The sequence below is a fragment of the Lygodium microphyllum genome, chromosome 7 (genome assembly GCF_053477565.2).
Source record: "Lygodium microphyllum isolate KBCC chromosome 7, Lygodium_microphyllum_v1.1.10, whole genome shotgun sequence".
NCBI lineage: Eukaryota > Viridiplantae > Streptophyta > Polypodiopsida > Schizaeales > Lygodiaceae > Lygodium > Lygodium microphyllum.
This window is the reverse complement of record NC_141141.1, coordinates 78139492-78162512: the sequence shown is the minus strand read 5'-3', so window position 1 is coordinate 78162512 and position 23021 is coordinate 78139492. Positions and strand designations below refer to the sequence as shown.

Genomic DNA, 23021 nt, shown 5'->3' with positions numbered 1-23021 from the left:
AAGTGTTGGTTTGTTGGGGATTCTGCACATGACGATTCTTTGCGGGCTTGTTGGATGGTAAGGGACAAGCATTCAAAGTTGAGTATTGATGAAGAGCGAACAACACCTTATACCTACAATTGAAAAACCTCACATGTGGTCTCTCCTTAAGGGTAGTGCTAGGCTTCTCATCGTGCACGAGACATATTTTGATTAATTTGGGAGACAAGTCGAAACTCTAAGCAAGCCTAGAGTATTGTCCTGCACTTGAGGACCCAAACTGTGGATATACTTCGGTGCAGATATTATGTGAGTGCTCGTGCATACTTAGATATTACATAGTTAGAAGACCGTGGGCTAGTTTCTCATAACAATACGTGGATGAAGCAAAGTTGTCCATGTGGAGAAGGAGTACACGTGAGGGTATATGAGACATCCTTTGCATTGTGACTGCACGATGTAGCATAATTGAATACAAGGACACCGCACTTTCAGTAGCTGGAAACTATTGGACTTGCTTGATGAGTACGGTGTACTTTTCATGGCCAATCGTGCGGTGCTTATCACCACTGATTGCAATGGTACTAAGGCAGAGTGCAAAAGAAAATTGTGCAAGTGGGTCAGGGTGACAGGTCTAACCCTAGGCGAGACAAGCTCTCCAAGTATGTCCTATCCTTGATGTGCCCTGAACAATTGTGGGTGATTGTAAGGGGCTAGGGGACTAGAGACGAAGCCGGTCGACCAAGGTCACCAGACATACCTAATTTGAGGACCCCTAGGTGCTGTGCTGTGATCGTGGGTGCTTCTTATCTTTCCATTCTTTTTTTTTTTGCCTTAGTACCACCATTACAATATGTTGAGGCTATCAGCCTTTCAATGGGTTGGAAAATGTCAAGCTTCGAAGGCTCAGAAAATGGATAGTAAAATGATGATTGTGCCCTAGCCTCCTTGTTAGAGAAGTAGTTGGCGAAAGGGGGAGATACACTTCAGATATTGCAACCCTCCTTGCGGCACATGCGATGTGGGTACAATTGAGGTAACGACTACCGTGAGCCAACTATAGAGCTTGACCCAGAAAGGGGGCGTGGCCCAGGAATGTGTTTTGGGCCATGCAATGTGGGCGGTTGGCAAGGGTGATTCGTGATTTCGACAGGGTGGCTTTGCCGCGGCTCCTTGGGGGGTCGATGGTCTTGCGGTGATCGAGCATTGAACACTTTCACCGAAATATCTGTCCCATCCTGTATCCACTTGTCGCTTCATGAGAGTACAAGCATGGCAGATGCCGCAACTATAATAAGCCAGTGCAATGCAAGGAGACATCACTGATCTGAATTCTATGGTGTTGACTTAGACATTTATCACCTACGCTTGATTAGCTTTTTCTTTTGCTGAAGGCGTAAAATATATTAAACGCAGATATGAAAAGTTCATACAAGTCGGGAACATGTCAACACTTAACAAGTCAGGAACACTCAACCATTTAAAAACAAAAAGTTATGGCCAGTTATCAATTGATAAGCCCTTTATGCATCATGGGCTACTCGACTTGTACGAGGTGGGGCGAGTCTGGGTGGCCGGGTGATTGGGGCTATGCTGGTGTGGGGCTCCCGTGGGGGTGAGCAGGGGACATGTGGGCTAGGACATGAATGGTGTAATCATGGCCCGCTACCGTCTCCAGAATGTCTTTAAATAATTCATTAAATTCTTCTCTTTCTCGAGCTGCCCTTTCTGCCTTTGAGCATCTGGGGCCCGAGCGGGAGCTTGGAGTTCGTGCCACTAGTGGTGCCACCTGTTGCGCGTTTCGAGTCTCTACTTTCTTGACTCGAGGATTCTTCAGCCTTCGCCCTGGGCAGTGTCGCTTAGGGCCTCGCTTCTTGGCATACCTCTTGATGGTGGGCACATAGCGCTCCGGTGGAGGGGCACGTGCCACATGCTCCCGCCTTCTGCGAAGAGCATCTTTGCATGCTAGATCTCCATGATTCTCCATGCATTCCGCCGCAAAAGGAAACCTGCAAGATGCACTCCAAGGGTTAGACCTTGATACAGGATACAACTGTTTGCATGGAAGGGATTTTAGTGTGGTTTATGAAGCGCATATGACAAGAAGGGGAGGGATGAGGCATGCGGTGTTTGTTGTAGAGGAATGGCCCCCATGCTGATGTTCGCGTGGCCTCCAGTCATTAGCGGATATTAGTTTATGCTAAGTCGCGTGGACTGGTTGTCGTGGAGTGGGATAGGGCACATCCTCGAAAGAATAGACCAACAAGGGAAGCAGGTGTATTGGAAAGGACTACACCCTGCCTACACCATCAGAGTTGTTGGTCAAGGCTTCCTATGGCGGCAATGTGGGTTGCATGCTCTCACCTGGAGGTGGGGCTGGTCACACACTTTTAAATGCGTGATGAGAGGAGGACTTGAGGAGCTTAGTTTATCTGACCCCACTCTTCTCCCTGCGCCTGACTATCATTGCTTGTGTGTGTTGACGTTGTTTATACACGGTGACACAAAAAGCAATGTTTATTTATATACATATTTATGAATCCATGTCACTTCACGAGGATAAGAACCAAGTGTAGAACTCGGGGTTGTACCGGAGCGTGGCACACACATCCAGTATTCGTGGCAGCTAACTTAATACTGATAGATATTTTTTCCACGTCGAGCAGCATGGAACCTTGACCGAGTCTACTGGAAATATGTAACTCTTCCTCAGTGAGAACCTTATCAATCAAAGGGTCCTGTAGCCTAGTCCCAGCTAAGTCCATACCCCGAATGTCAGTGAGCACTCGAAGGGAAGTTGGTGCCACGTAGGTTGGGTCTCTTTGAGACCGCCATTTGGCCAATCGCTCTTTTGAGACCGTCATGATCTGAGCCCCTAGTTTGGCCATTACAATGCAGCCTTTGCACCAACGCTGCTCAAATTGACTCTGGCCTGCTGACAGTCGCTGTAGTAGCTCTAGGTTTGCGAGATTCGGTCGGCAGAGCACTTCATTGAACATGACGGTTAAGCGCAGTTCGTTAGCCTCCTCGTCAGGGATGAGTCACATATGTTCATGCAGGAGCCTGTCGTAGTACCCGTTAAGATGTTCTTGTTCTTCCCACGATAGAGGAAAGGTCCAAGTAATCTCCAAGCTGCTCCTTGGGGATCGTGCCCATGTCCACAAGGACGTAGACACGCGCGACCACTTTGAGCTTAGCCTCCAACTTAGTTAAGCATTCTGCGACACTTCTATGTTCAACGAGGGCTTGCTCGGTTGCTATCTCATGCAAAGTTCTAAGAGTTTCCTTAGGCTTTAGCATGGCTAGGGGCTCAGGCCTAAATGAGCAAGATTGGTCAATGCTAGGATTTCTTATGCTCTTGGGGTTCTCGCATTTCTCCTGAGGTTTTGCTGCTATTTCGTCATGGTTCTTCTCGGATGTGACTGGTATAGATTTGTCACCCTATTGTGACAGCGTTGTATCCACTCTTGATTGATCAATGTGAGTTCTATTGTCAGTGGATAGAGTGTTGCAAGCAACTGTTGATGGCAACTGTTGCTTTGGTTTGTCAGAGCACATAGATGTGTCTGAGGTTTCACCGCTATTAGGAGAGGCATCAGTGGGTTCATTGGTGGATGTACTCGATGCTTTATTCATCAGCTCTCCAGCGCCCTTCGTCTCAATGTTCTTGGGGTCCACAACCACCTGCAACTATTGTTGTTTTCGCTGCTTTCTCCTCTTTTTCTTGGTCAATGAAGTTGCCTCTCTCAATGACTCAGGACCCTGGGCTATATCGACCGTTGATGTGCTTGGTCGGGCCTCAGCATTTCCCTTCTCTAGTGTGTCCTTATGGGACATAGCCGTGGTTTGCTGAATAGCCTTGCCCGGTTGTGAGGGCACAACTGCCGCTCTTTTCGAAGAGTCTAGCTTTTCAACCAACTCCCCTGCGTTTAACTCCTCCGTCCTAGGCTTTAGGCACTTTGAAAGTGCTGGAGTTGTCGAGGGATTTGGTTGTGATACCTCCTTCACAGGTAAACTACTAAGGACACGTTCCACAAGGGGCATTGTCACAGCCAAGGGCTGTGACTGCTGTGGTCCCTGATTGGAAGTAGTAGCAGCTAGTTTAGTGGGCTGGCTACCCTTGGTGGATTGCGGTGCCAAGTCCCTAGGGCGATCAGAAGTGGTTGTATCTTTTGTTGGCCTTTGAGCACTCATCTGTGTAGATCCAGCATTAGTTGATCTGGTCACATTAGGTTGCTCATGCATATCCTTGGGTTGAGAGCTACAGATTGAGCCATGTCCCACCTCTTGGACATTTTGAAGCTTAGATGGAGATAGAGATTGGAATTGAGCAGTTTCCCTTGACAACCGCTGTTGTGCTTCCTGTGTCCATTTGAAAGAAGGGGATGTAGGAGATCTAGGACTCTTAGGTGGACTTGGCACTCGCTGAATGATTTGCTCGAGGCTATTAGACGATTGTGCCATTTGGTTTGTTGAGCGATCAGCCTTGCCTTGAGCAATGTTGTGCCTATGATGCTTGTTCTCCCCTTGGGGAATCAAAGGCTCCTTGGGCACTAACGATTGTTGTGCCTGCTCAATGGCTACGTATGACATCTATCTATTTAGCATGCCAGGTTGGGGTTCTTTCCTTCGAGCAATCATGTCTGGTTTCTTGCCTTGAGACCTAGAGTTTCTCTTAGATTTCCTCCTGTGCCATGCTTTTGAGGCACTCTGGCCTTCAACTGATAGAGGCGGTTTAGCAGGGGATTTTGGTACCCAAATCCATTGGTTACCTACGTAGTACCCTTGAGCACATAGCAACGCCTTGGATATCCATCGCGGCGTTGTGGTACCTCTCCATCGATGCCTTCGTTTATAAGGCTTGGGCTTCTTTTGGGGTCTTCTATGATATTTGTAAGTCCAAAGCCCGTCCTTGGCATTGTCTCTTGACCTTCTTATTTCAGGCCTGGCCCCACTCACCGGTTCTCGTTGTTCGACCTGTGCTTGTATTAACTCTTCCAACAAGTCCTTGCTCTCGTTAGTAGGCTTGACTATTACGTCAGCAGCTTCCTTGCCTTTCCCTTGAGGTTTGATGAGGTCACCCTTGCTAAAGGTTGTGACTATCCTCACACCCGGTAGTGTCAAGTGTATCCTCTGTGCTACATAGTTGGCCTCACACTTGGTCGCCCTTTTAAAGGGTCTTCCTAGGAGGGTTTCTTTCCCGCAGCTAGCATTATTTGGAGGAACATGAAATAGGATAGGCAAGCTTTCTGTTTCAATTGTCGCAAGGATTTTGCACTTCCCTATGAGTGCTTGTGGATGTCCCCCATAAGGGCTAAGGGTTGCACTAGTCGGTGTGAGCTTCGGTTGTCCTAGTAGGGTCCATGATTCATAGGTCAAGATATTAAAGTCTGCTCCTTCATCAATTAGAGCATCGATAATATGCTCTCTTTTCGCGGTGAGTTTGACCCTAAGATAAGCAGGTGATACTATGTCTTCATCTTCCGGATCTTGGCTTGTAAATTTAAGCCTTCTGACAGATGCCCTTGAGTTCTCGTCTGCACGACCAGATGTGGATTCTCCACTGCTGTCTTGGATCGTCAGTGCAATGCTATTCAAGGTACATCTCTCGTCAAGAGTGTCATGTCTAGTCATATTCGCATTTGTAGCTTGCTGAAGTTGCATTTTGCTCTGACTAGACAGGGTCTGAACACAATGTCTTTGTGTTCTCATGGCATGGCCTTTTTGCCCTTGATGGCTAGTTTAGCCCGTTGATGTTCTAGGGTCTCTGTTTCTCTCTGTTCGGGTATGGGCTTTTGGTTGCTCTTTTGCAAGTGAGGATACATGTTCGTGTAGAGCCATTACTACACTAGGGTTCAATTTGGAGGACATGTCACAACGCGCGTTTTCTCTCCAACCTACTTGGGGGAGGTGTGGAGGAGCCCCCTCTGCGGGGGTCGGGGGGGGGGCAATCCCCCCCCGAACCGCAGGGCCATTACGGTAAAAGCCATACACAATTTGGAGGACCGTTTATAGCCAAATTTTGAACTACTTGCTCTAAGTTCCAACCTAGTGATGGATCCGTGTGTCCCAGCAAACGGAACCAAAATGTGGGAGCTTTCACTCAATCGCCAAGACCCACGGACCGCTTATTGATTCAAGCACTCCAAGCCGAGCACTAATGGCTACCTCTCACATAGCCGACGCGCAATGCATACCTTACGGGTGTAGTGAGCTTACCTTGATGCCGTTCGAGTTACCTCCTCTCCCGCGCACTCCGGTAGCTCCACGATCCAAGTGCAAGCTTGCACTTGCACCATCCTCAAGCTCCACACTCCAAGCTCCATGTCTGCGAGCAAGACAAGAGAAGAGAAGAGAAGAGAAGAAGAGAGGAGAAGATGGAGAGCTCCTCCTCCTCGGTCCCTCACCCTCACACACTCACTCCCTCACACTCCCACACTCCCTCTCTCAAGCACAAGCTCAAGCAAGCAAGAAGAAGGAGAAGAAGAAGAAGAGGAGAGCCACTTTTGGCCACACACAAGAATGAGCTTCTCATTCACTTTTCAACTTTATATACAAAACCCTTAATCCCTTTTGGGCGGTCATCCCCTTTTCCCCTTTTTACATGGCCGGCCATAGCCTAGGCCCTTTTTCCCATTGTCCTTCTATCTGCCTAGCTTCTTGTCCACCGCCCGTCTACATTTACAAATTGCACGGGTGAGAGCCCAACGCTCTTTTACAAGATTTCAGGGTGCGCCTTTTTATTTTAAAATGCGCCTTTCCCCTTTTGCCTTTGCCTTGAACTTTTAAGATTTCCCTTGCGCTTTTGACCTTTTCTCATTTTCTTTCTTCAGTCGGGCTACCTTTTTTCTGCCTTTGCCCTGCGTCCTTTCCACTTCCTTTTGCTTTCCTCGTATTGGGGTTAACAGTAAGGAAGACCAGGGATGTTTTGAGAGCACCTGGAAGTGAGTCTACTTTGCGTAGGTCTACCAGAGCTAGGTATCCTGTGGATAGGCTGAAATATGATGGATTTACAGCCATTCACTATGCCTATATAGTCAAAGTGATACAGGAACCAGAACCCACTTCTTTTGAGCAAGCCATGGGAAAAGAAAAATGGGAGAAAGCTATGGATGAAGAAATGGATGCTTTGGAAGAAAATGCTACATGGGAATTGGTACCTTTGCCTAAAGATAAGAATGCAATTGGTTGTAAGTGGGTTTATAAGGTGAAGCACAATGCAGATGGTTCTATGAACAGATACAAGGCAAGATTAGTAGTCAAAGGATATGCACAAACATATGGCATTGATTATGAAGAAACATTCAGTCCCGTTGCCAGGATGGCAATCGTAAGAGCAGTCATTGCTAAGGCTGCATCAAAGGGATGGTCTTTACATCATATGGATGTAAAGAATGCTTTCTTGCATGGTGATTTGCAAGAAGAGGTCTATATGGAGCAGCCACCAGGCTATGTGCATGTTATTCATCCTGAGTTTGTTTGCAGGTTGAAGAAAGCTTTGTATGGCTTGAAGTATGCACCTACAGCATGGTCTGACAAGATAGTACAGTATCTTGTAACTATTGGCTTTCAGATTTCCAAGGCAGATTTCTCACTTTATGTGAGAAAAACAGAGAAAGGTATTATGCTGCTTGTCATTTATGTTGATGATTTGATTATCACAAGTGATAGTGATGAAGATATCTTTCATGTGAAAATGCTATTGAAGTAGAAGTTTGAGATGAAGGATTTGGGAGAGCTGCGTTATTTCTTGGGCATTGAGGTGATTAGATCACCAAGTGGGATATGGCTCTTGCAGAGGTAGTATGGATTGGACATGCTGTCCAAATATGGGATGATAGACTATAAGCCTATTTCAGTTCCTTTGGAGCAGAATGTGAAGCTGAGCAGATGCAGGTGAGCTTCTGGAAGACCCTACTATGTACAGACGCATAGTGGGAAGTTTGATTTATATGACTATTACCACGCCAGATTTGAGCTATGCTGTTGGATTGGTAAGTTGGTTTATGTAGGCTCCAAGGAAACTGCATTTAGATGCGGCTAGACGCATACTCAGGTATGTGAAGTCCACATTGCAGTATGGACTATTTTATGAGACTAGGGTTCATATACAGTTGCATGGATACACTGATGCTGATTGGGCTGTAGTATTTCTGATAGACGATCTACCAGTGGATATGTGTTCTCTTTTGGAAGTGCTGCAGCCACTTGGAGCAGCAAGAAACAGCCTACAATTGCCTTGTCAAGCACAAAGGCTGAGTACAGGGGTGCAACAATGGCTACATGTGAGGTAGCTTGGTTGCATAAGCTACTTTATGGTATGCATTAGCCTACAGATGGGCCAGTTGTCATTTATTGTGACAACATGAGTAGTATACACTTGGCAAATAACCCAGTATATCATGCTAGAACAAAGCACATTGAGGTGCATTATCACTATGTGCGGGAGAGGGTTTTACTAGGTCTTATTGATCTAGTTTATGTCAGCATAGAGGATCATGTAGCTGACATATTTACGAAGGCATTGGGTGCAAAGAAGCTGCGCAAGTTCAGAGACCTGCTTGGTGTGCAGGAATTGGGATTGAGCTTGAGGGGGAGTGTTGAGATAACGAGCTTCACTCGTGATATGCCAGGGTGACCCTTGTGCATTTATGTCACCGACTTGTTAGTTGCAGATGTGGTTGGTACACCGCTCATGAATAATAGCTAGATGACATCTATCCTTATCTACTCTAGTTCGTGGTTCAGTTAGTATGCCACCTTAGTTAGTTGAGTTTGGTTTGAGACCCATATATAGGGTTCTTCTATTTCTTTATATGAGAGTTCTTTTTGGCTTACACAACTAAGAAGAGGAAAACTGTTTTCAGCCTCCACCTATGTGTGTATTCCCCCATTGTGCAAGCAAGAAAGCTACAAGTGAGACTCATTCCTTCTCTCCCACAATCTTGACAATATCAACCTCTCCATCTACATACTGTCCTCATCTATGCTAGGAACATTGCTTTCATCATACACTCTCGCAGTTTGGGGAGCTGAAGGCACAACATATCACCATCGAGGTTGTTGGGGGTTTGTATAGAAAATCACATACAGAGAGATTCAACATTTGTGATATATACCATGTCGTAATAACAATTTAAAAAATAGTTCATGAACCTATTCATAATGGACCAACAAGTTAAAAGTGTCGCGCAAATCCATCCATCTTTTTTCAAAATCTATTTTAAGAAATCCAGATGGATCTCATCGAATGGTTGCCCCAGTTCCTTCCAGTACCACTTCGGACCACTGTACATCAAATATGATCATGGAGAAGCTATGGTAATCCACTATGATAACACTTTGCAAGTTTTCAAAATACTCAATCTCATCTATAACGATGTTTGGATCCGTGGCTCGCCATCGGCTCTCTTGTTTAAACTTTGCCATTACGCCATAATCCCTTATGGAGAGTATTTTGTCAATGTGCTCCACATGGAAATTTCACCTGCGCGGCCATGCCGCACTGTATATTTTGTACTATACATTGAAATGGTTAGATTAGTTGTCACATATAAAATCTAGATATGACAGCTTATAAAACATGTGGTCACCTTTGGACTACATCCCCTTGAGAATTCCCACTCCTCAGTCAAGACCTCCACACCTTCGCGAGAGGCTACGATCCAAGCTCCATGTAACCATCACATAGACATAAACTGCGGCATCTCCTCCATGCCCTCAAGATATCAAATTGGTCAATGTTGTGTACTGCGTTGAAATTTCGATTGTGCTTCTTCTCAATCTTTCTTGGCTTGCTTGTACTTAGCGAGCCACGTCTCCATAGATGCATGGTGCAACATACAAAAATGATTCACTTTCTCCTCCATTGCAGCATCCATCTTTTTTTCTACCCCATTTTCAACCACCACATCTCCGGTTAGTCTATCATCATCCTTCAACAATTGTAGCATGCTATTATTTGAATCCACCATTGGTAGCCATTGTGAAATATGCACTAAGGTCTCAAACACCAACCAACCTTCAATCATGCTACCTTCTGGCCAAGCTCGTTGTCGCACAAAACCTTTAAGGGTTTTCATGAAGCACTCCAAGAAGAACATCCATCGAGTATGGATAGGTCCCGCAATCTCCACTTCATCTACAAGATGCACCAAAAGGTGGGTTTGTATTGTGAGCATGCTGGTGGGAAGGTACTTCTCAAAGAGACATACCATCTCTACTGCTCCCGCCTTGTGAATCCAATAGAGGATGCTTAATCTCCTTCTATAAGATCCATTGCACTCAATTTGACAACTTGTAAATCAACCCGCATATTTCTGGAGTAAGGCATCTTGCGATTGCAATTGGTAGTATAAACTGCCAAAAATGAAGAAGCATTACGAACACCGGCTAGACTCCAAATAGCAAAATACGCAAGCCACTTACATTCCATTCATACAAACCTGACATATCTTATGCCAATCATGGGATTTTAACCATGATAGTTAGTCGACTTTAGAAAAATTGGATCTGAGAGAATGCATCATACCCATCAGAGTGAGAATAAACTTGATACTTTACTTCGCAATGCACTCTTCTTTAATTGACAAAACCCAAGGAATGTGAGGTAGTTGCAAATGACCATCAATTCACTCGATTGCGGCCAAAGCGCCTCCATCTTGTCTACTCCTTCAAATCCATTCATGCCCCTGTAGTGTCTCTCTTTCTTGTGATGTGGTCCCATAGTGAGTTGCCCACATTCTTGAAAATAGGCATGGGATCCAACAAATGATTTATCTATAAATGGGTCCAATACAACAACTGGTAGAAAACCAAGAAGTGCCGCATTCCATTTGGATGCGACTTCGTGTGGACCATTTTCAACTCCTACTAGCTTTGGGCATTCATTCGTGCTGGAGATCGTCCAAGAAAACCTTTCCTTAGTTCATGATCCTCCGGTAAGAAAGAGGCATGTCCTTGATATACCATCTTATTCATGGTTTGTGACCTTTGGGAGTCTAACTATGGCCCACACAATGGACATGCATAATAACTTGAGTAACCAGACCTGTCCCAACACCTCTATTTAGTGATCACAAACTTAAACGAGCTATGATAGATATGACCAACAAGAACGAAATCTTACTTACATGAGCACTCCTCAAATCTCGGAAAGTCATGCATGGTCCATATGAGAATGACTTGTATATTGGCAGACCATTGACCATCGCAATTGCTCATATCTTCCACAGTGAGACCCTCCTTCCACAAAATCTTAAGCTCATTGACTAATGGATGGAGACAGACTTCTATATTCTTAACTTTTTAGCAGCCAGGAATGAGTAAGCTAAGGATCAAGTGCCATTTCTTCGTAGTAAGCCACGATGGGATATTGTAGTTAACAAGGACTACATGCCACACACTATAAAAAGTTGAGCGGAGACCGAATGGATTCACGCCATTCATAGCAAGACCGAGCCCTTGGCTCTTGTGAAAGCCTAGAAAGGTAGATTCAATGTGGCTCCATGCATGTGAATCCATTGATATTTGTTGGATTCCATCTGTGGATCTATTTTGTGCATGCCATGTTATCAAGCTCACCATGCCCGATAGAGGAAACATCTGACGTATATGGGGGATAAGTGGAAAGTGTCTAAGAACTTTATGAGGGATGGTTTTCCCTTGCGCAATCATTGACACATGCATGGATGTTGTGGTAGTCTATGCCAAGCTTTCGCAAAACATGTCGTGCATCATCATGAGACTTAGGCATAAAATTTCCAAGTGATAATATATGATATTTTAGCAACTTGAAAAAAAATCATGAAACACCTTGAAAAAGCATAATTTTTTTTACAATGGTGCTAAAAAGAAATCAAAGAAGCGTATGTAGAAGATACTTAAACAACTTAGTCACGCTTACATCACTCCGCCAATATTTTTCTTGCATACTTAGGAATGCAAGTAGCATCTTCAAGCAAGATACTTGGCACCTATCATATAATAGTATGGATGCTTCCTCTCTTAGCAGATAAGATGTCTCGACATCCATGGGTATCAATGCATCGATCATTGTCCATCTCAAGCTCCAAGATTGTAGGAAAGTCTGAAAGGCTACGTGTCTCCTTTGGTATTGACAGTATAGACTAGGTCATATCTTCCAAGTGGTGGATTGGCTCAGGCACTCCATCCATCGCATGCCTACGAATTCTTCTAATTGGCCACAATAGGCGCATTCCTCCTTGGGATGAGACGTCACCTCCATGTATAAATTTTAGGGCAATATCTAATGTTTTTGTATATGATATTCAATTAGTTTGCAAATATAAGAAATGATTTATACGCATTTTTCTTACTATTTGCTCAAATTCTGAGATCGCCTGATCAATCATCTCCGATTGAAACTCGCCAAAGTGTCGTATATGTTCTATAGACAAGTGACACTTTCATCCGATTGCCAGCTTGCATTGAGAGCAAGGACATGTGATATGCTGATTAAGATACACCTCGCAATCTTGAACATCATGATCATCATCGTTTCCATTTTGTCTATGTTATGACAAACAATTGGCTTTTTTTCTCATTTTCTTTTTCTTTCTTAATTTGTCTGAGAAGGGATTGCTTCTCTTATAACTCAATAAAATTAACGTCAACTAAAGTCTTAGTTTTCTACCCCTTTCTTTGAACCTTTCTTTGCACTCTTCATTTTTATGTTCTCTCCACCTTCTCTTTATTTCTCTCTCTCTTTCTTTGTTACCCCTCTATTTGTTTCTCTCCACCCCCTCGTATTTTCTTACTCATTCTCCTCTCTCTCTCCCTCCCTCCATCTCTCTCTCTTTTTCCATTTCTTGGTTATCATTCATGTTTATTCTCTCTGTTTGTGACAAACCCACTTTTTGTTTCTCTCCATCCCCTCGTGTTTTCTCACTCATTCTCCTTTTTTCTTCCCTCTCTCTCTCTCTCTTTCTCTCTTTCTTTGTTATCTTTCATGTTTATTCTCTCTCTCTCTCTCTCTCTCTCTCTCTCTCTCTCTCTCTCTCTCTCTTTTCCTTTCTTGTTCTCCCTCTCTCATTTTCTCTCTTTCTCCCTCAATGCACCTCATTCTCAAGAAAAAAAAAAGAATAAGACCAAACCAAGAGAAGGATGGTTTGTTCGTCTCCTCTTTGTGTGACAAACCCTCTCTTTGTTTCTCTTCACCCCCTCGTGTTTTCTCACTCATTCTCCTCTCTCCCTCCCTCCCTCTCTCATTTCCTCTCTTTCTCCCTCAATGCACCTCATTCTCAACAAAAACAAACAAAAGAAAAGAAGAAAGAACAAGAACAAACCAAGATGGAGCAATGTACTAACATCGCAAACGCCCAAGGATGGATTCTTAATCTCCTCTTCGCGATGGGCCCTCTTCTTCCTTTATGCATTTCCTCCTCTTTTTCTTGAACAATGACGGGAGTAGCACAAGGAACTTTTAATCATTCCCTATATAGGAAATTTTATGAAATGTAGTAAATTGGATGATATTTCCTATATATGCATTTATATATTCCCTACATATAACTAGGGAATTAAATTTCCCACATATACTAGTAGGGAATTACACATATATCATGCTTTAGATGGTGATATTAGTTCTCTCAGTCAATGCTAATAATCAAATTGTTATGTTCTTTCTATGATCTCACTAGAATAAATACATAATTTAGTACTTGCTTGATGTCTATAATATTAAAAGTTGGGCTACAAGTAGGTATCTCATGTTGCTAGAGATGAATCCTCTTATGCATTTTATATAATGCTTTAGATGGTGATATTGATCCTATTTTTTAGTACTAACAATCAAATTCTTATGCTCTTTCTCTAAGCTCACTCGAATCAATACATCATTTAAAACTTGCTTGCAAGTCTACAATTTTTATTTATTACAAGCAGGTGTCTCATGTCGCTAGTGGTGAACCTTATTATGTATGCCAATGTTTGAAGCTTTAGTGTGATTGCAAACTTTCAAGATCATAGGCCATTTTTGTGTTCACCAAGTTTATATTTTTTGAGTATTGTTATGCTTCTCATGCTTTGAGTGGTGCACAAGGAACTCTAAACTACTTCCTATATAGCAAATTCATATTATAACTATTCTCATGCTTTGAGTGGTGCACAAGGAACTCTAAACTACTTTCTATATAGCAAATTCATATTATAACTAGTAATAAGATCAATAAAACTAGTAAGGATGCAACATTTCCTAGTTATAATTAGAGAATTTCAGCTTCATGAGGTTCTTCTAACTAGTAAATCCATTTTTCTAGTTACTATCTACAAAATTAGAGTCCTGTCTAGTAACATTATATGGTAAGTTATTGTAAAACTAGTAATAATAATGAGATAACTAGGAAATTTTGAGACTCACTACTTATAACTAGTAAATTATTGTCTTCTAATTAGCAAATTACGTACATTCTTTCTAGTCAATTAAGAATATAGGATTGTCCTAGCTATAACTAGTAAATCGAGGTCCTTTGACCATAAAATTATCTCACCTTTGACTACAAATTTCTTTTCCTATAATACTTGGTAAATGGAAAATCTATAGATGATAAAATTGCTACATTGAATATGGGTGTACCTTCAAGTAGGCAATGGGTTATTCTGCCACATACCCTTACTTGTGTTCTTCACTATACATTCATGCATGTGCATATTTATAGGTACATGTATACACATCCATACACCGCCACTCAAACATTGCTATACACATAATCCACATACATACACATATGTATGTAACAAATATTATGGACATACATACACACATGCATCTTTATGTCAAATATAATTTCACACACACACACACACACACACACAGAAATATATGTATTGTACAACTCTATATGTGTATTGTACAACTCTATAAAAGCATGAGCACACAACAAATATACACACAAATTGGATATAAACATATACGCATTGGCATGCCCCATCATTTTAATACACATACAAAATATTTTATAGGAATGTATTCATACCGATGCATGCATGTGTGCATGCACATGTACATACATATGTATGCTCATGCATGCATGTGTACATGTGTATACACACACAGAGGCATGGCACATAGACACACAATTCTATAGAAGTAAATGCATGGATACACATGTATAGTCTCCACCTTAACATTCATCTAATAATTATGATATCTTATCGTCTCCTCACCAAAAATTGCTGTCAAAATAGTATAAGGCATACTATGTTATGCATATGAACTATAGTTGTGGGTTGTCACAAAGGCCAAGAGTAGGCTAGGTTGATCAATGAGAGTCAAAACATAGACTAGCTAGTATTGAATCATTGATCATTAGGCTTAATAGTTGACTTAGTATTGTGTACACCATTGGGAATTATTTACTTCTTCATATACACACACCCTCTTCTCTCATTGCACACTATGTGATTGAGCACATAGACACATACATATGCTTTCCTCAATGTAGACTATATAATCACACATATTACATAATTACACAAACACATGCATAGTTATGATTTCTCAACATTTTCTTAGCAAACCACTTTGTCAAAATAGTAAAAGCACACTCAAATGCACTCTATGTATGGGTTGTAATAGATCCCAAACACATGCTAATTTGATGAATGAAAATTGGAACACAAACTATCTAACATCAACTCATTGATTAGCAAGCATCAAATTATTGATCAATGGGCTTTATAGTGGACCCAACAACATACATAGACATTATCACATATTATCGACTTCTTCATATACACACACATACATACATATAACCATAGTATATAACAGAAACACGCCCCGCCCCCACCAAGAAAAAAAACACACACACACACACACACACAATCTACTTACATGGATTAATACATACATTCTTATAAACACATTTAGGCAAGATGCGTCAAACTTGGAAGAATGTCTTAATGTTAGTGCTAAGGTCCTCTTTATGCTTTTTTAACATTCATAAGGTATCCATATCATAGCACATCCTTAAATACCTTTAGCATGAACCAAGGAAGAAATCATAATACCTTATTGTGCTCCTCATCTAGCTCCACTTGAAAACTATGCACATTTGTATCTTAAGTACTTTTCAAAATTCATATATACACAACTTTTAGTTGCTTTACTAATAGAGATTAGAGTATTAAATATTTACAAAATTTTGAGGTTTTTTGAAAAAATAGTGTGATAGAGAGATATGGAAAAAAATGACCCACCCTAGCTTGCATGAGGAGAGCATTTAGGGAGTAGGTTAGTGTTATGTGGAGGGACCTACCCACAAGTTAAATCCCTCTAATGCACACCTTGAAGGAGAACTTAACAATGAGAGATGTTGAATTTTAGATAGGTAAATCATTTCTAAGGAAGGACACGGCTAGTCTCCATCAGCTTGCTTTTTTGAAGCCATAACTGCAAATTTATTTGATTGTAGTTCTTATGGATGATGGTACCTCCCATTCTAAGTTAGTAATATATAAGGAAGTGTGAATATGTGATAGACTGACTTTGCAAGACCAAGTAGAGGGTATGTTGCCACCTCTTTGAATGAACCTTATGGGTTAAAGGGGAGTTGGTTTTTTCTAGAAAAGGTTGAGATTTTGCTAGATCCTCAATTCTGTCTTACTTCTAGAATCATGGACCCGCTCCTCTTCAACATTGACATACTCGAAGCCCTTGTATACCTCCCTCATCCCATCTCGTGAAGTTAAGATTTGGTGACCCATGGCAGCCACGGGCCCCACTCCTCTTCGACATTGACATACTTGAAGCCCTTGTATACCTCCCTCATCCCATCTCGTGAAGTTAGATTTGGTGACCTATGGCAGCAATGGGCCTCTACCTCCATATGCAACATGACTCTGTCGTCTCTCGCCCAACGGCAACAATTTCTTTGCCCTCCTAATTGCTTATACCAAATTGAATGATATTGATACACACTATGCAATTCTATATGTCAAATTTGATACACGCAAACGAGAGCTAATGCGTGCTACACACCATGTCTATATGTTAAGGCTTGTGGGTAAATTATAATCATCGCTATGTTAAGGCTTGTGGGTAAATTATAATCATCGCTACATTGGCATTGTGAAATGCATTGATACAAAAAATATAGATTAATGGAACATGTGGGTTTAAAAGCCTGCTTCCATGTTGTTGACGTTCTGTGTGACCTTCTCGCGCACGGTAGCTTCACGCGGACAATGGGGTCAACCAAATTGATGAGATAACGGTACCTCGCCTCGACAAGCTGCCAGAGTTCTTCTTTCTTCTCCTCGATCTCCATGCGTGTGTTGGCCTTGATCTCACGGATGTCGACCACCCATGGGGTGGCTCTCGAAGAGGCCTCGACACTGCGAAGACTAGCATCTTTACTGGTTTTCTGTTGGAATCTACCGCCTCGCATCTGGATCATCCGGTCGAAGAAGACAAAGACGACGAATGACAGGAGGATATCATGATATTCTGTGGATTAGGGTGCATAGGTGCCTTGAAGCGGCTACAAGAGCTAATACATATCAAGACATGGACGCTCTTTGCTATACACGGGGATAGTTGTGGCTAGTTTTGAAGATGGTGCTGAAGAAGTCTCGCATGCCTTCCTTGAAGGGGACCATTAGAGAACAGGGTTCACCGCTAATCAAATCCTGACAAAGATAGATGATATTTATTATGGAGCAGGTTCTGTTAATGGAGAACAGGTCAGGGAAGTGTAGATATGCGAGCACTTCATAGACACTAAAGGATGTACAACTTCTATGAGCTTGTTAGTGCAGTCAGACTGAGTGATGATGAGCCTAGTTTTGGAGGTTTCCCTCTGATGGAGGCCCCTAGGAAGACCGATAAAAATTTTTGGTAGCTGGGTAACCCAGCCAGGCCAGCCAACATGCCACCTTTCTTGGGTAAGCCTCTACCTTTGCATATGTGTGGGTGTAGCTACTCATACCCCCTTGGATCATGCATGCCTTCTCTGTGTACTAGTCGACACTCTTTAAATAGGTATTGCTTCTCCTACTATCATTGCTGCTATCACATTGTTGAAGAAACTTCCATATATGAAAACAATTGAGTAGTTGTACCTGGTAATTGATGTCTAAGAGTATTGAAATAAAATGCTTATGATTTCTTTATTTACGATGAACCAAGGTGATGCAGATTTAATAAGTGCGGGAAGAGGAGTAGATACAAGCAACTTTATTTGCATTTTGATGCCTTGTGGCACCATAGGAGTACTTGATAATGGTGAAGATGTACATGCTGAAATCTGTGGACAGGGGTTAATGGAAAATTGTTTTTATCAGTAGCATATGCTACACTTGCTTTATAGCCTTTCGACACTATTGCCAAGAGTGTGGTAGTACTATGTTTCCTCATCTAGTCCTTTATAATATTACATTTCAGTTTTGAGCCCACTCTTGTTGTTATTGAGCTGTCATCTCTCTGTTGCCAGTCATCTCTAGACTGATCTATTTATCCTCTGCATTGTTTGCTGCCTAGGAATTGCTATGTTTGGCATCTACTTGAGCCATTGTTTCTATCTCAACTTCATAATTAGCATAGGGTATAGAGTTTGGGTCCATTCTGGAGAAGGACGCACTACAACACTCCCTTAGGTTGCTCCCATGATAGTGAGTGTCTGTTGGAAAGCCCTTTGTTGGTGGGTCATTGAATGCAACAAAGAGTGTCAAACTGTTACTCAGATTTGGAGCTGAATCAAATATTCTCGATATGTTTGGAAGATGCCCTGCAAATGGTCTATGAAGTATGTCCTCCATTTGTATGCTTCTATGGGAGGTAACATATGTCAGAAGTGTGGAAGTGATGGAAGCACCGCCCTTCATTGTATTGTTGTTGGTGGGTCCACAACCAGAGAAAACTCTCCAATGCTTTTGACACAGCTAGATGCTACGTGGTCTACAATAACTGATGACAATGATGAACACCACCAAATCACCCATGCTATACCCCTACAGTCAGCAGACTAGCATGGTTCTTAGTTTGACATTGAGACACATCTATTATCAGTTGGGACTTAACAGTTTGTGTGTGGAAATGGGTACCTGCCTAAAAGTAATGAATGGCTTGGTTAGGTAGAAAAAGATTTCATGATGATATAGACATACCGGTATGCATAACAACTCATCCAGTTGAGGTTTCTTATTAACAATAGTATTCTCTGGTTTATTTTATGTTTAACTTCAATGGGTTAATCACCAAAAGGGATTTGAAACTAGAACTATAGAAACTGGCTCTTTCTGAATTATCTGTGGCATGGCAATAAATGATAGTGAATATATGAGCTTGGTACACTTGTGTTGCATGCAACTAGGACTGTGAGGAGAATCCAAGGTGATCATGACAATGGAGCTACAAAATAGGAGAGGAAATCAGATATGTTTGGTATTTGTGCTTTTGCGGGTTGCTTCAATAACATTCACTAGTTGTAATGCATTGTGGGTATTGAAGGGATCAGAGGAAAGGTCAATTTATTTCACACAATTTGTGGTAACAACAGGTGTAGAAAAGAGAGTCTTTTGTTGCTCTAGTACTAGCAACACATAATAGTATTTGAAGTCAAGCATATGTGGAAGAGATAATTATACATGCATTTTGCATGATATTGAGTATTCTTGAGCAGTATGTGCAAGGTATCAGAATCATGATCTATTGAGAGCTCTATTGAGCAGAGCTAGTGCTGATCATGGTTTAGATCCAAATTGACTAGAGTATTCTAGATAAAAGAGGTATGATGCCTAATGGCTTATGCCTAGATTGATGTCAATGATCAGTGTAGTTTGTTCCTTTCATCCAAGGTCTAGTGGTATATAAACATGTTATTTGATGTAAGAGGAATCGTTTATTGACATGTATATAACTTTATGTTTTTATGAAGGATATACTTGGAAACCTCCAAAGAAATGTACTGAGGAGCACAGTTCATGGACAACTACAACCTTGTGCATCACAAAAAACAATTGTGATTGTTAGGTGTGTATATACAGATATTTTCCTTAATAGCATGTAGAATAAAGAAATAACCTTTCTCTTGTTGTATCAAGTCTCCTGGGAAGGAGATTTGGTGTATGTCTGCCCCTCTGGCTTTATTTGAAACCATTTGTCATGTCATAAGTTGATAACCGTTTGTCACATCATCAGTTGATAACCAGGCTGAATATGGTGACTTAAGTTTGCTTTTAGCTCAAGTTGAGGCTCATTGTTATTGTGTCGTGGAATCCTTTGATTATAGGATATGCAGCACATGGACTTAGTGCAAAAGCTACCAGCTCTTTTTGAAATATACAGCTAGAGGCCATAGGTTCTGCTCATGTCACATTCATTTGCACCTTGAAAGCTTGTGCCAACAAGCAAGATTTAGAAATGGGTAGTGTTGTTCACATGTAGATGGCATGTTGCTTGATTGCAGAAGACTACGTAGTATATTTAAGAGGTTGCTGGTTCAGGAAGTGATTTCATGGAATGCAATATTTGCAACTTATGCTGAGCATGAGCTTGGAAAATAAGCAGAGACTGCATTTCGACAAATGCTGTCATAGGGTATGTGTGCTGATTCTACTATGTTTGTCTCTCGCTTGAAAGCATGTTGCTCTACATAGTCATTGGAAAGAGGTCAAGGAGTATATGTTGAAACAATAAAAGAGCATTGGAGTAAACTTGCCATTTTTATGAAAGGCTGCCTTTGAATGATGCAGTTTCTTGCATTTTCTCATTGCAAGATATGATGAACATGGATAGCAAGAGGAAGTTGTCTACAACAAATGTTGCTTGACATCCTATCTCTTGATTATGACAGATTTGTTTGTATATTGAAATCCTGTGGCACTATGGAAGCCTTAGAAAATGGTAGGGAGATGCTTGTTGAATTTGCTAAATTAGGACTAGAGACTTAACCTTGTGCAAGTTAGTGCAAGTGCAATTTTAATCATAGTGCAAGTAAAATGATAGGTGTAAATGTGAAGTGCTCAACACTGTGGGATGAAAATGCAAGCCTATGCCTATGAGGAGGAAGGGGAGGGAGGTGCATGGTCATGCCCATCCATATCGTTGATGGATGCAAGCTAAACTCACATAATGCATTATCAAACTCATGATTGATTAACCTTTCTTTGGTAATAACTGGGTAGAAAATGTGATTTTCTTTACTTGTTCTCTTTTTGGTTGGCTATTGCTTGGTTATCTATTTGCCATGGTCTTGATTTTCATGTATTTATGACATGTAGCACCATGCTTGGCAGATAGGGAGAAAGTGGAGGTTATCTTAGATCCCCAACTCAAGGGACAACATAAACAAAAAGAGTTGACTTAGGTTTGTATGACCCCTTTGATTATGGATGATGGCCTAGATCCATCCTACATCTTGTAATCATGTAATCTTGTACTTTTTTTCATAATTAATACAATTACCTACTAGAAGAAAAAAAGGCAGAGATTCTATTGTGCTTTTGCCTCGACATTCGAGCTGCCGCCATCATCTAGGTAAACAACCTACACATGAGACATGGCGATAGTGTCGACCTTGACATGCCAGACCCTGGTTTATTAAGAGCGATTGGGGTTGCAGACCTTGGCAAAATTTGGTGTTGAATGCAGAGAAATTTGTCTCACACACAGAGGGACAAGCGCAGTCTGCACGATAGCGTGCTTTTTATTGTAGATGCTTTTAGGGTTTCTCTTTTGCAACCACCTTTTAGCGTGATCATGCGTGTAAGTGAACTTATCCTTGTGCTTTCTTTTAGTTGAGTTGTTTGTGATTGTTGAACTTATGAACATGGGGGAATGCTCTCTGTTTGTTGCACTTAAGGGAGGTTAATTTATGCAAAGCTTTGAATACATTGGGATGATGCTTAACTTTGCAGATGTGCGGACTCAAGAAATGTATCAATTAATGGAACCAGGCTTTGTAGGCCTCATCTTCTCTTGTTTTAGTGAAGATGCCAACAAGGTTGGGTTCACTTCTTTATATTAACCATTAGATGGTCCTAAGATTAGGTTAAAGTTTTGATGTAGGTTCTAGAGAAGCTTTAAGTGGATATTGGGGTGTTAGTAATTGCCATCAGTACCAGAATAGCTTTTCTTGTGAGGCACACATTGGTATAACTTTTTAACCATTTTTGGCTTGTAAGCCGATTATGGAATGCTGACAAGTCCTTGGCACATTTTCTTGCTGACTACAAACTTCTTGCCATGCTAACTTTATGTTGGTAACTGATATGTTGATAAGTCCTCAGCACAGTTTCTTGCTAATTACAAATGCTGGCCATTCTAGAATTTTTGTATATACTTGTCTATTCCCCTCTAATGGGAGTAAAATAAATATGAAAACTCTTCTATGGTTATTTGTTCTGGCTTATAAGTAGGTAGGATTCAGGCAACTGCATTTCAAGCATATAATGGAAGGCAAAGGGAGGTAATGTAGGTGCCAATCATAGGAAAGAATCTAAAGGAATCTTCTAGTTATATGGAGGTTCGTAGGGCATTAGCACCCTCAATATTGGTGTCAAGTTCTAGCCATTCTGAGAGTGCTGAATTGGAAATTATTAACCCCTAGGTATAGTTTATAATTATGGTAGGATTCATAGACTATAATTGTATGCATATGATATTTAGTAAGAGTTATAAATAATAAAACGTGTAGAATATATAATGTGATAAGGGTGGTTTCATTTGCATGCTTATTTTTTGCTAATGTCTTTTATGGTAGATGGGTTGTGCAATTGCAAGAGAGGGTTTTTTTAATGGTAGCTTGTTTTAATTTGACTAATCACTGATCAGTGTTATCTCAGATGACCAAGATTTGGCTTTATCAATGCAGAATCCTTAGCTACTATAAAGAAGAGGGCCCCTCCTTTAGTATTTGTGCATTGAGAAGTTGGCTCATCTCAACATGCATATCCTATGTAACAAGTTGGAGCCCTCACTCAACAGCATTTGGCTATGTTGATGCCATGCATACATGAAGCTTTCGAGAACAATGATTGGGCAACAAGGAAGGTTGCAACATAAATACTTACTTGCATTG

The 23021-nt window shown here is 41.5% G+C and overlaps 1 long non-coding RNA gene across 2 annotated transcripts; it reads left to right on the top strand.

The window, feature by feature from the left end:
* The first annotated feature begins 17122 nt into the window (after window positions 1-17122).
* LOC148033616 (uncharacterized) lies at window positions 17123-22723 on the top strand. 2 transcript variants are annotated; one of them, XR_015691334.1, is made up of 3 exons: window positions 17123-19972; window positions 20409-20539; window positions 21238-22723. It is a non-coding gene; the product is annotated as an uncharacterized LOC148033616 (long non-coding RNA). The 2 variants fall into 2 exon arrangements; XR_015691333.1 differs by having other exon boundaries at window positions 21223-22723.
* Window positions 22724-23021: the final 298 nt, after the last annotated feature.